Here is a 13,126-nt window from a genome sequence, read left to right on the forward strand (position 1 = left end):
AAGTGATGTGGATAAGTCCCTTTGCCTTTAAGAAAACCCTAGACATCTCAGTTTTATAAGGTTTTGTTTGTTTGTTTTGGTGGGTTTTGTTTTGAGAAAGGATCTCACTCTAACCCATGCTGGCCTCGGATTCATTGTGTAGCTCAGATTGGCCTCCAGGTCTTGGTCCCCTTTGCTAGGACCGTCATACCTGATACACTTTGAAGTTGTGATAAGTTTTCAGAAGGAAAATAAGAACACAATGGAAGGTTATGTAGTGTGCGTGTGTCTACATATATTGGTTGGTAGGCTTGAAACTTTAGATAAGCTGTCTTTTAGTGACCTGGGTAAAGACCCAAGAGAAGTTAAGAAGCAATGGCTACTTGACATGGAATGCCAGGAGTGAGGGCCAGTAGCAGAAAGGGGTACTCCATAGATATTTAAGTTTTAAAATCATAGTTTAAAAATAAAAGAAAGTGGAGCATATGGACCCTGCATGTGTAAAGACAGAGAGTTGAGTGCCAATAGATCCAGCAAGTCTGGGGAACAGTTAGGCTCCGGTATATCTCTCAGATCAAACCGATGAAGTACACTTGTATCCAATGAACCAGAGTAACACATTTTGTAAGTGTGTATTTATCGGACCATTGGGCATTTTAAAGAAGGCAAAAATGACAATATCAATTGCTGGAAAGAGAGGTTAGAGAAGCAGTCTTTGGAATGTTAGGTTGAACAATGACTTTCTTAGATAAAAGTATAAAATTACTTAGTACATTTCTCTAGTCTTTCATTTTATGAACCTAGGAAGCAATTTGCTTATAAAACTGGTCATTGTCCAGGGTCCTGAGAGCATTACTTGTCCTTTCACTCTTCTGTACAGTTAAGATTCTGGTGAGTTTGTGGAAGTGTAGTAGAACTTGAATGCTCACAAACAGCCTTTTATGAGTAGTTTCAGCTTTCTCAGGTGTTTACTGAATGCCCTGAAGATTGTAGGATTAACAGTTTTATCCCCTATGATTTTGTTCTTTTGAATTCTCTTATATTATTGGTTTTGTAATTATGAAAATAACAGTGATCTATTTTCATATTGTTATTAATTTGAAACTGTCCACATCAGTTTTCCCTTCACTATCCATACACAAATATTGATCAGTAACTTTCCAGAATATATATCAAGGTAATAATTCAGTATTATACTGTTATTTCCATGGCCTTTGTTGACTTTGACTGCAAATGTCATTTGAGCATGCTTTTTTGATTCTGCCCTGTGTTTATAGTCTTGGTAATGGAGTAAAGCTAATTCCGTATTAAATAGGTACTTTGGGTTTTATTTTATATTTAGTATACACTGTAAAGTAAAATAATGCAACTAGAAAATTTTCTCTGAAGTCATGGATTTTATATAGTTTTGATGAATTAGATATGACACTAGAATGAGTAGTAAGTTAATGTCCTGATGTGGTATGATTTCTGTATTAATGCAGTCCAGGCAAGGTACACACTAATATGTATGGCATGATGGTAGAAAGAAAGATCATTAGTTGATCTATGATCTTCACATGTACTGTGGCACATGCATTCACAAAATACAAAAAGGTAGTTTTTAAGAATTTGGGGGTTGGAAATGTATCAGCAGTTAAGAGTACTTGCTTTTCCAGAAGACCTCAATTCAGTCCCAGCACCCACATTCCCTGTAGCTCACAGCCACCTCTAACTTCCAGCTTTAGGGTAATTACAGCACCATCTTTTGATCTCTTTAAGAACCTGAACTCATGTTCACATACATAATTTGTGTGTGTGTGTGTGTGTGTGTGTGTGTGTGTGAGAGAGAGAGAGAGAGAGAGAGAGAGAGAGAGAGAGAGAGAGAGAGAGAGAGAAGGAGAAGGAAGGAGATAGGCATTTTTAACTATGTAGTCCTGGCTGGCCCAGAACTCCTCATTTTCATTAAACCAAATTAATTTGTATATATACATGTGCCTCCTGTATGCTCAAGAAATAAATCTGAATGATATATTCCTGAATTCCATTTCTGGTTTAAAAGTATTTCTGTTCTGGTTTTGGTCAAGAGCTTTTCAGATGTTAAATCCATTTGACATTTATCTGAGCATGCCTGTGTCAGAGAAGGCACACACTTAGCACTATGAACCTTTATGAAAAAGGTTTTCTTTTGTAGAATGTGAAGAAGATGCCTGTCCTACTCTTTTCCTCTTGGCAGACAGAGTGTTATATGGGGATGCATCCAATTTGTAGAGAGAGGCTAACTAACACTCAGTTCTTGGTCTGGGTCAGATATATGTTCTTTGTGGTGGATGTTACTTTCATTGATGCAGCAACCAGTGAACACTGAATGTAGTAGAATTGCTAAGAATTGCAGTTTGCAGAATTAGAAACGAGACAGAATTATTTCAAATTGCTTTTCTTCATGAGGCCTTTAGTTTGCTTTCTTTGGTAACATCCAGATCTCGTGCTCTATTAAATTTGACAGCAACTTGAGAGTATTTATATTCCTAGCATTTAGTACCAGGCCTGGCTTATTTAGATCACACACACCCCACACCCCAGTATTGGGAATCTAATGAGTGTGTTTAGTTTTGGAGATCAAAGTTTTTTCTTTGGGGTTTCTCACTTTCATTCCCCCCAAAAGAAAGCTAATTTTGAGGTTTTCGTATTTTAGAAAGTTGGTAAGGCTAGACTGGTGGGCCTTGTCATCACAGTGATAATTTTTCAAGAGGAAATTTTGAATTACCCCAGTTGAAAAGTTGACTAGGCGTTTAATAAATTAATTTTGAGATAGGTTCTCACTATGTATCTCTGGCTGGCGTGGAACTTGTTATGTAGACTAGGCTGGCCTTCAACTTAGAGATTTGATGGAGCTGTCTGTCCTCATTGATGGAATTAACACCACCAGGCCTGACAAGGCAAGACAATTTTTTTCTGAGTTGATTTTTGGTTCTTTATATATAGACGTGGAAGTCAAGCAATACTCATATATTCTGTATAAATATAATGGGGTCATTTTTATTTTTTTAATTTTTATTATTTTATGTGGCATTGGATACCCTAGAAATGGAGTTGTGGAGAGTTAGGAGTTGCCATATAGATGGTGGGAATTGAACCTGGGCCCTCAGAAAGAACAAATTCTCTTAACCGCTAAGCCATCTATATGTCCAGCTCTTTCCTCCATCATTTATAGTTAACTACAGATGCAAAGGATTTAAGGAGAAGCAAATTTTCCTCTTGTGGTTTTTTTTTTTCCCCCTCCCACTTTAGTTCATCAATATTACTTTATATAGCTAGAGTTCTGTATCCTGAGAAGAGAAAATAATTCTGTGGGTCACCTGGAGCTGGGGACAGTTTCCCAGAAACGATAATAGGACCATCATTAAGCTTTAAAGTTCAGATAAACAGAGATTGGTGTAGGAAGGATTTTTAACTTGACTAAAAATGTGTAAAATGTTGTTATAATTTTCCAGGTATGGGATCCTTTGATACTTCTGAAAGAAGGAAATGGGGTTAATTTTGAAGTTATTAATATTGAAGCTTAATACCCACCACTTTTAGTGATTTTTAATACACTCTTGGGCACTGTGAAGGATTCTAATGTACATTATCACCAACTCCCCTCTCTATCAACTCCGTAAAAGATTATCATTTCAGTTTGTAGATTATAAACTCAAGTGTTGAAGTTACTGAGTCCCAGTGGAGTGGGTAGACTCTAAATGGAGATAAATCTTATTCCAAACACTATCTTTCTGGGTTAATTATGTGTCAGAGTTGTCAAGTTCACATGCAGTAGGGTTACCAACTAAATAAAGGAAGTAAGTGGAATCATGTGGGTGCTTAGCGAGATGTGCTTAGCTAGCATACAAAAGATATCTTCAGAGAAAGTAGGGGGAAATTGAGAAGCAGAATTTGATGCTAGCTGGTGGGAATATCAAAGGGGGATTGGAGTGGACTAGAAAGTTAAAAGAGAATTTGCAGACTCTAAAGGTTATGCCAGGGAAGATTAGGGGTTAGATTCTAAAGGAACACCAGGGAAATGATAGGTATGTATACAATAAAGTGAGGGGAAAGATTTAAAGGAAAAACATCAAATTAAAATTTGGATTTGTTGGCAAAGTATTGGTATGTAGCTCAGCAGTTTATGTGGTTTTAGTTTGTTGTTTATTTGCTTGTTTGTATATTTTAGTCAGGGTCTCATGTAGCCTAGCTTAGCCTTAAACTCACTGTGTAGATGAGGATAGCCTTGAAGTTATGATCATCTTTCCTTCACCTTCCCAAGTGTTGTGCTTACTAGGGTACTCATTACCACACCTGGCTTATAGCAGTGTTGGGAAGTGAACCCAGAACTTCCTCTGTGGGCATACTGAGCAAGCTCTTTATACCACCAATCCCCTTTTGAGCCAGTCACACTGTGAGGCCCCAGCTTACTCCTGTGCCTTATCCCTGAGTCCCAGTGCTAGGATTCCTGACATTCCTGACTATCCCTATTGGGTTGAATCCCCAAAACCAGGAAAGAAAAAAGAAACATGTTTAACAGTAGTATTTGTAGTTGGAAATATTGTGTATCAACCAGTACTATTTCTGAGTTGGGGATAGGTCTGAATTTGTTACTAGCATTAACTGATTGATGTTGTTTTCATATGTATCTGGAAGAGTTAGCATAATTCTACCACATCTATGAAGATTATTCTTTAGCTCCTCAAAACTGCCTTGGGGAAATAGATGTTCTTCTCTCTCTCTCTCTCTCTCTCTCTCTCTCTCTCTCTCTCTCTCTCTCTCTCTCTCTCTCTGTCTCTCTCAAATGAAAGAAAATTAGAAAATTGGTAGATGAAGCCAGTCAAGGTCACAGTGTAGGACAGGGCTTGACTATAGGATTTCTGACTCATATGTGGTTATTCTTCTGTCTCCCTATAGATAACAATTAAAGGAATAAATATGAGTGACCATTTAGGGGAGCCAAGATAGAACAGTGCTATATACAGTCTACATAGTGAACTCCAGGACAGCTAGGGCTACATAGAGACCCTGTCTCAAAAAACAAAACCCAGGAGTAATGGCATACACTTAATACCAATCCTTGGTAGAGTCAGGAGGATCAGAATTGAGATTGAGGTTATCCCGAGTTACAAGAGACTCTATCTAAAAACAGACAAACTTTTTTGTTTTGTTTTTTAGACAATATTTCTCTGTGTAGCCCTGGCTATCCTGGAATTTGGTCTGTAGACCAGGCTGTCCTTGAACTCAAAGATTCGCCTGCCTCTGTCTCCCAAATGCTAGGATCAGAGGTGTGTGCCACCATCACCCGGCCCAGACAAACAATTCTTAGTCTGTATATTTTTAGTACACGCTGCAGATTATCTTCTTAAGAGTTCCACCAACATATTCCTGTCAGAAATGTGCCATTAGAAGCGGGTATGGTGAGTGGTACATACCACTGAGACAGGAGGATCTTTCAAGTCAGCCTCTGCTACCTAGGAAGTTTCAGGCTCCCTGGGCTACATCAAACTTTTTTTTTTTTCTCCAAGACAGTGTTTCTCTGTGTAGCTTTGCGCCTTTCCTGGGACTAACTTGGTAGCCCAGGCTGGCCTTGAACTCACAGAGATCCACCTCCCTCTGCCTCCTGAGTGCTGGGATTAAAGGCGTGCACCACCACCGCCCGGCTTTTTTTTTTTTTTTTTTTTGTCTCAGGACAGAAAGGGAAGAGAAGGGGAGGGGAAAGAGAAGGTTAGGAAGGAAAAAGGAAGAGGAAAAGAGCCATTGGGTAAACTGTTACCTTTTCAACATTTAATAAGTTATTCCCATCATTAGTGGTATTCTGAATGCTAAAAATGGTGTCTTGTGGTTGTCTTAGTTCTCATTTCTTAGTATGCACATCCAGAGTTTATTTTCCTTATGCCATTTTTCTTACTATTTTTCTTTTGAGATATGGTTTGGCCATACAGTTCAGGACATCACCATACTCCAGGATATTTAGGCTCCTGAGTGCTCGGGTCATACAGGTGCTACATCATCATAATGTTAACAGATTTTTCTTTGGTCCACCAGTTCACAAATAATGACAGAGACTTATTAATTATGAAAGCTCAGCCTTAGCTTAGGTTTGTCCCACTACCTCTTATAACTTAAGTTAACCCATTTATTTTAATCTATTTTCTGTTGCATGGATCGGTTACCTCTGATCTGTCATATGTCTGACTTTTTAGAGTTCCCTTGGTCTCTGTCGAGAGTACTAGATTCATCTATTTCCTCTCTCTCTTCCTAGAAGTCCCACCTATACCTCCTTCCTAGCTATTGGGCATTCAGCTTTTTTTTTTTCTGTCTTAAAAGTACTTTTTTGTTTTGTTTTAATAGTTTTTAAATTTTTAAATTACCTTACAAAGTTGCCAGTTTTCTTGTGGCATTAAAAAATATATATTTAGCTTTAGTTGACCCCCACCCCCTGCTACCAGCCCCCTCCTCTCCCATCTCCCTGGGGGACTCCCCCATTAAACCCTTCCACCCCTGGTATTCCCATTTCCACTTTCACATCCCATATGGTATATCACACCCCAAAGCCTTTATTGCCCTCCCTTGGTCTCCCTTCTGGTTTCCTGGCCCCATACACTATCTCCCCGCCATAAATAAATATAAGTAACATTTAGAAGCCGCACTCTGCCTCTGAGAGAGATCATTCAGCCTTTGTCTTTCTGAGCCTGGATCACCTCAATATAATCCTTTCCACTTCTATCCATTTCCCTGTAAATTTCACAATGTCTTTTTTGTTGTTTTATTTTTTTGAGACACGGTCTGTATGTAGCTCTGGCTGTCCTGGAACTTTTAAGTAAGCCCAGCTAGAAACCACTGAACACAGTCAACCTCTGTGGAAAGAAGGGAGAGGTCTTAATGCAAATGAAAGGTGGTTCGGATTAGCAGAGGACAGTGCTGGCTGCAACAGCTTTTAGGTTTTATAGGGTTATTTGAGTGGGCAGCTCAGATGCTGAAATGGACTCTGGGCATTCAGCTTTTTGGTTTTTGTTTTTTTTTTTTGAATACTCTTTTTTTTTTTAATAAAGATTTATTTATTATGTACAGTGTTCCGTCTGCACAAACAGAAGAGGGCAGCAGATTTTATTATGGATGGTTGTGAGCCACCATGTGGTTGCTGGGAATTGAACTCAGGACCTCTGGAAGAGCAGCCAGTGCTCTTAACCTCTGAGCCATCTCTCCAGCCCAATTGTGAATAATCTTTATGAAATTTAAATTAGATCCTATTACCTGTTCTCTCTTTTGTAAATTGGCACTTGACAGGCTTTTTTTTTTTTCATTTTTATTTATGTATTTATTTTTCTGTTATCAGCTTGGTACAGTATAAATTCTTATATTTTTGGTTGTGAGCCTAGCCTTTAACGGCTGAGCCATCTCTCCAGCCCACAGTATAAATTCTTATCCTAATAGTGAAATGTTTCACTGAGGCTTGCCCAGTGATTGAGTAAACCCAAAACTTACTATAAGCCAGTCATCCTAGGGTCCCTCCTGCTATGTAGCCTCCCTGGTTGTGTGTTGCAGTCTGATTGTTCTTTGCTTTATATCTCGTATCCACTTATGAGTGAGTACATACCATGTTTGTCCTTCTGGGTTTGGGTTACCTCACTCAGGATGATATTTTCTAGTTCCATCCATTTGCCTGCAAATTTCATGCTGTCGTTTTTTTTCTGCTGGGTAGTACTCCATTGTGTATATATGCCACATTTTCTTAATCCATTCTTCAATTGACAGGCATCTAGATTGTTTCTAGGTTCTGGCTATTACGAATAGTGCTGCTGTGAACATAGTTGAGCATGTATCTTTGTGGTATGATTGAGCAATCCTTGGGTATAAGCATTCAGCTTTTTAATACACCAATCATAGCAATACATTTTCACACAGTGTACAAATATCCCACAACATAATACTACCATTTGAAAAAAATTCATCTTTTCTCCTCCAATTGAAATTCTGTTTTTGTGTATTTTTTTATACTAGTAAGCATGACTGACATGTTTTGATATTTCTCTACAGTATTGTATCAATAAAATATGTACTGTTTTGTCTTATTGAACAGAAACTAATTACAATACTTAGGCAGGTGGTCAAAAAATAATAGGAATGGGTAGGTGAGGCAATGAAGAGATGGCTTGGCAGTAAGAACACTTGTGTTATCCAGAGGACCCAGGTTTGATTCTTAGCATCCACAAGGAGGTTCATAGCCATCTGTGATTCCATTTCCAGGGGATCCAACAGAGCTGCCTTCTGCAGGCACTAGGCATGCATATGATGCATTCACATACATGCAAGCAAAACACCTATACACATAAAATAAAAATAAATAAGTCTTAAAAAAATTATGAGTAGGTATCGTGGTGCATACTTGAACTCCCAGAGCTCGGGCCAAGGCAAGAGTACTGAGAGTCTAGAGCCTCAGATAGAAAGTAGTAGGCAAGTAATTGTGTAATTCCTGTACATGTACAAAATTTTCCAGTTATAATTTTCTCAGCAATTCATTCTAACAAGTATTTATAGACATTTAGACACTGTAGTAGATTAAAACACATAGGAGCCTATGTGTTAGGTGAACACTACCCCATTTAGATAAGGTCTTGGCACTGCAGATTTGGGTGTATAGATTTGTGTATCCATGGGATCAGTTCTTCAAGAATAAAGAATAAAAATGACTGTAATACTAAAATACTGTGTTGTGTATAAAGCCACAGTTAGTTTTTATCCTAATACTGAAAATTAAATGCAACAAACAAGTTTAGATCATATAAGCAAATCATGGAGTTTAAAATATTTTACACAAGGGGAAATGTATATAATGACCAGTCCCAAAGTTATGTTGCTAAGAAGACTGACTCTTAGTTCTTTTGTTTGTTTATTGATTTGTGTGTGTTGGGCTGTTGTGTGGATGTTAGAGGAAAGAGACAGTACTTTCTCTCTTACCATGTGGGTCGGTGCTGAGCTCTTGATAAGTGTGGCTACAGATGTCTTTCTGAGCCATTTTACTTGCCTAGAATTGTTTAAGCAATTAGTTGTGTAAGCTTAATGTGGTGGTATTGTGTTCCCCAAAATATTGTGTACCTTAATAAACTTATCTGGGGTCAGAGAACAGAAAAGCCACTAGTTAGGCAGTGATAGCATTCCAGAGGCAGAAATCCATCTGGGATCTCTGTGAGTTCAAGGCTACATTGGAAACAGCCAGGCATGGTGACTGACGCCTTTAATCCCAGGAAGCAAGCCTTTAATCCTAGGGAGTGATGGTAGAAAGCAGAAAGGTATATAAGGCTTGAGGACCAGAAACTAGAGGCATTTGGCTGGTTAAGCATTTTGACTGGTTAAGCATTCAGGCTTTTGAGCAGTAATTCAGCTGAGACCCATTCCAGATGAGGACTCAGAGGCCTCCAGTCTGAGGAGACAAAACCAGCTGAGGATCCGGCGAGGTGAGATAGCTGTGGCTTGTTCTGTCTCTCTGATCTACCAGCATGGACCCCAATAACTCGCCTCAGGTTTGATTTTATTAATAAGAACTTTTAAGATTCCTGCTACATCTGGCGCCCAACGTTCGTGTTACGAATTCATGAAAAAGCTGTTTGCCTGTGGCCTTGTGAGCCCCAGCTCAGACCCACGTTACACTCAGCCGGTTGTGGTGGCACACGCCAGTAGGATTTGCTGAAGGAGGCAGAGGCAGTAGGATTCCGAGTTTGACGACGGCCTAGGAGGCTTGGGAGAAGCTTCGGCCCAGACTGAGCCACAAACAGTGGTGGGACCATGGAAGCAGTGGCTACTGCTCCACGTTGCCAGCTCCTTCTCATCATGTTGGTGACTTCGGTGAGGCTGTTACCTGGGATGAAGGGTTTACTGCTGCTGGTTCAGAGAAGAATTGCCAGGGCCATCATATTACAAGAAAGCATCGGCAAAGGTCAGTTTGGAAAATTTTGGCAAGACAAATGGTGGGGAAAAATTGCTGTGAAGATTTTCTGTTCTAGGGAAGAATGTTCATGGTTCCGAGAGACAGACATTTATCAGACTGTGATTGCTCCAAACCACAGAGGAGACACACACACACACACACACACACACACACACACACACACACACACACACACACACACACACAAAGTCTGCATGGAACCATGACCACACCTAACAGCAACTTTGAAATCTTCAAAAGGACTATGGTAAAGCCATTAAGCTGATTAACACCACGGAAAGATCTACTTAGGACTACAAACTGCTTAGGACAATTTTGAGATGGCTAGCTGAGATGATCCAACCTGACAGACTACTTGAACAAGGACTTGAAACAAGCCCTGAACTTTCCTTTTATGCAGAGACTGGACAAATGATACAGGACTTGACAATTAACCCAAAAATTTTCTTTTCAAGATTCCCTAAAGATATCTTCACCGCTAGAAAGCAAAAAGAAAAAGAGAATAAGATATGAGATAGATCATTGAATCTACACTGAAGAAAAAGGGGAAGATATAAAAATGACAAAAGGTAGACTACTGAATGTATTATGAAAAGAAAAAAGAGAATATGGATATGATAAAATAAAAAGGGAGATTATGGAATCTACTTTTAAAAAGGAACTACTAGTTTTAAATAAGATAAGTAATGAAAATTTTTTGGTCTGAGTTTATCAGATGTTACTGGACTGGACATTGTTAATATATATAATGGAGTTTTTATCTGAATCTGTCAAATGTTAATGGACTAGACATCATTAATGTAATTTTTGTCTGTATATATTGTATATACTTATTAGGTAGTTTTTCTTGTATTAGTTATAAGCTTTCTTTAATTTTAGACAAAAAGAGAGGAGATGTGGTGGTATTTTGTTCCCCAAAATATTGTGTACCTTAATAAACTTATCTGGGGTCAGAGAACAGAAAAGCCACTAGTTAGGCAGTGATAGCATTCCAGAGGCAGAAATCCATCTGGGATCTCTGTGAGTTCAAGGCTACATTGGAAACAGCCAGGTATGGTGACTCACGCCTTTAATCCCAGGAAGCAAGCCTTAAATCCTAGGGAGTGATGGTAGAAAGCAGAAAGGTATATAAGGCTTGAGGACCAGAAACTAGAGGCATTTGGCTGGTTAAGCATTTGGCTGGTTAAGCATGTGACTGATTAAGCACATAACTGGCCTCGGGTTTGATTTTATTAATAAGTACTTTTAAGATTCCTGCTACAGCTTAAGTTTTAGTAGTGTGCTTAGTGAGGGTCAACTTAGTTTCTAGTTGGAACTTGAGTTTTATATATACAGGGTTTTGTTGTTTATAGAAGAAAAAGTTTACGGTGGGCTCACAGTCTGAGAAGGTGAGTCTATGACCATCGTGACAGGAAGCATGGCAGCTGGCAGGTAAACATGGCATTGGAGTTTACATTCTGGTCCATAAGCAGGAGGCAGACAGTTGCCATTTTTAATTTTTTTTTTTTAATCATGCTTCTTTGTATGGATTCTTTATTCTTGTCTGTTCTTTTTTAGGGTAGCCTTTTCATACTTCCCTTCTTGATATTTAGTCATCTTATATGGTGAGATTTTAAAAGATAATTTGTTGAATGACTACATAAGGACTGGGCTTTGTGCATAGTCTGACTACATAGTAGTTTTTAGAACATTGGATAAGTGATCTCATATACTTCTTGACTTTTGCAAAAAGCCATAGATTTGGAAAAACTGGGTAGCTTACTAAACCAGGACTGTAATTATATATGTGCTGGGTTACTTGGTTCTTGTGTGTGTGTGTGTGTGTGTGTGTGTGTGTGTGTGTGTGTGTGTTTGTGTGTGTGTGTGTGTTTTAATGTGTAAGGGTATTTTGCCTGCTTGTATGTCTGTGCACCAGCCATTTGAGTGTCTGGTCCCCTTGGAGGCCAGAAGAATCCCCAGGAACTGGGATTAAAGACAGTTAAGAGCCTCAGTGTGGGTGCTGGCAATCAAACACAGGTCTTCAACAAGAGCAGCCAGTGCTCTAAACTGCTGAACCATCTCTCCAGTGATAATTTTTTTTTTTAAAGATTTATTTATTATGTATAGTGTTCTGCTTGCATGTGTCCCTGTAGGCCAGAAGAGGGCACCAGATCTCATTATAGGTGGTTGTGAGCCACCACGTGGTTGCTGGGAATTGAACTCGGGACCTCTGGAAGAGCAGTCAGTGCTCTTAACCTCTGAGCCATCTCTCCAGCCCTCCAGTGATACTTAAAAAGGAATGTTTTTGTCTTACTTTGAAATTAGTGTCTGGCTTGCTTGGAATTGTGTGGTTCTGGCTGGCCTGGAACAGACTTCTAGCTGTCCTCCTGCACCTGCTTCTTGGGTACTGAGATTAGAGACATATGCCACCATGTCCACTTTAAACAGACTCACAAAAAAAAGACAATTTAACTTTGGATCATCTTATTTTGACAAATAATATTCTGTGAATGCTCTTTGAGCCATTTGGGTTTTTTATTTCATAGTTGGGATACTTAGTCCTCACATCATTTATGCCTCAAAAATCATTGACTGTCTATTGTGTATGTTGGATATTACTGTAGTATTTAAAGAACAGTATTAACCAAGTATGGTAGCTATCATCTGTTATCCTACCACTTGCAAGGTAGAGGCAAGGAGGATTATAAGTTCGAGGCTGGCCTGTGTTTCAAGGTAAGACCTTATTTCAAACAAACAAACAAACAAAGTTTACCAAACAAATTTTCTACTATCATTTACTATACAATTTGGGCAATGTAAGGTACTTGGCAGCAGTAAAAAAGGTATAGCAGACCATTTATGCTGGGATACAGATGGGACTGTTAGAATCTGAAGTTTGGACTGTAAGTGGTTATGAAACAGACTATTGACTGCAAAGACTGCCAGGATGTTGGTGAGTTGACTATAAAACAGAAGCATAGACTGACATGAGTAAAGGCTCGAGGAACCAGGGCTTATTCGTCTCCCATCAGTAGGGAGCCATGCGGGTACTGGTGGAATGTCCATCTAAAGATATGTATTTGAGTAGATTTAATGACGCTGGTTTTGGTTTGGAGTAGTATGGCATTAAAACAGGACTCAAGCATGTTCTGTTGGTGGTTTCCTGCTATTAGTATTGTCAGGTTCAGGTATACAATAGTAAGTGAAGACTAGATGAGA

This window comes from Peromyscus leucopus, chromosome 2, assembly GCF_004664715.2.
Source record: "Peromyscus leucopus breed LL Stock chromosome 2, UCI_PerLeu_2.1, whole genome shotgun sequence".
Lineage (NCBI taxonomy): Eukaryota > Metazoa > Chordata > Mammalia > Rodentia > Cricetidae > Peromyscus > Peromyscus leucopus.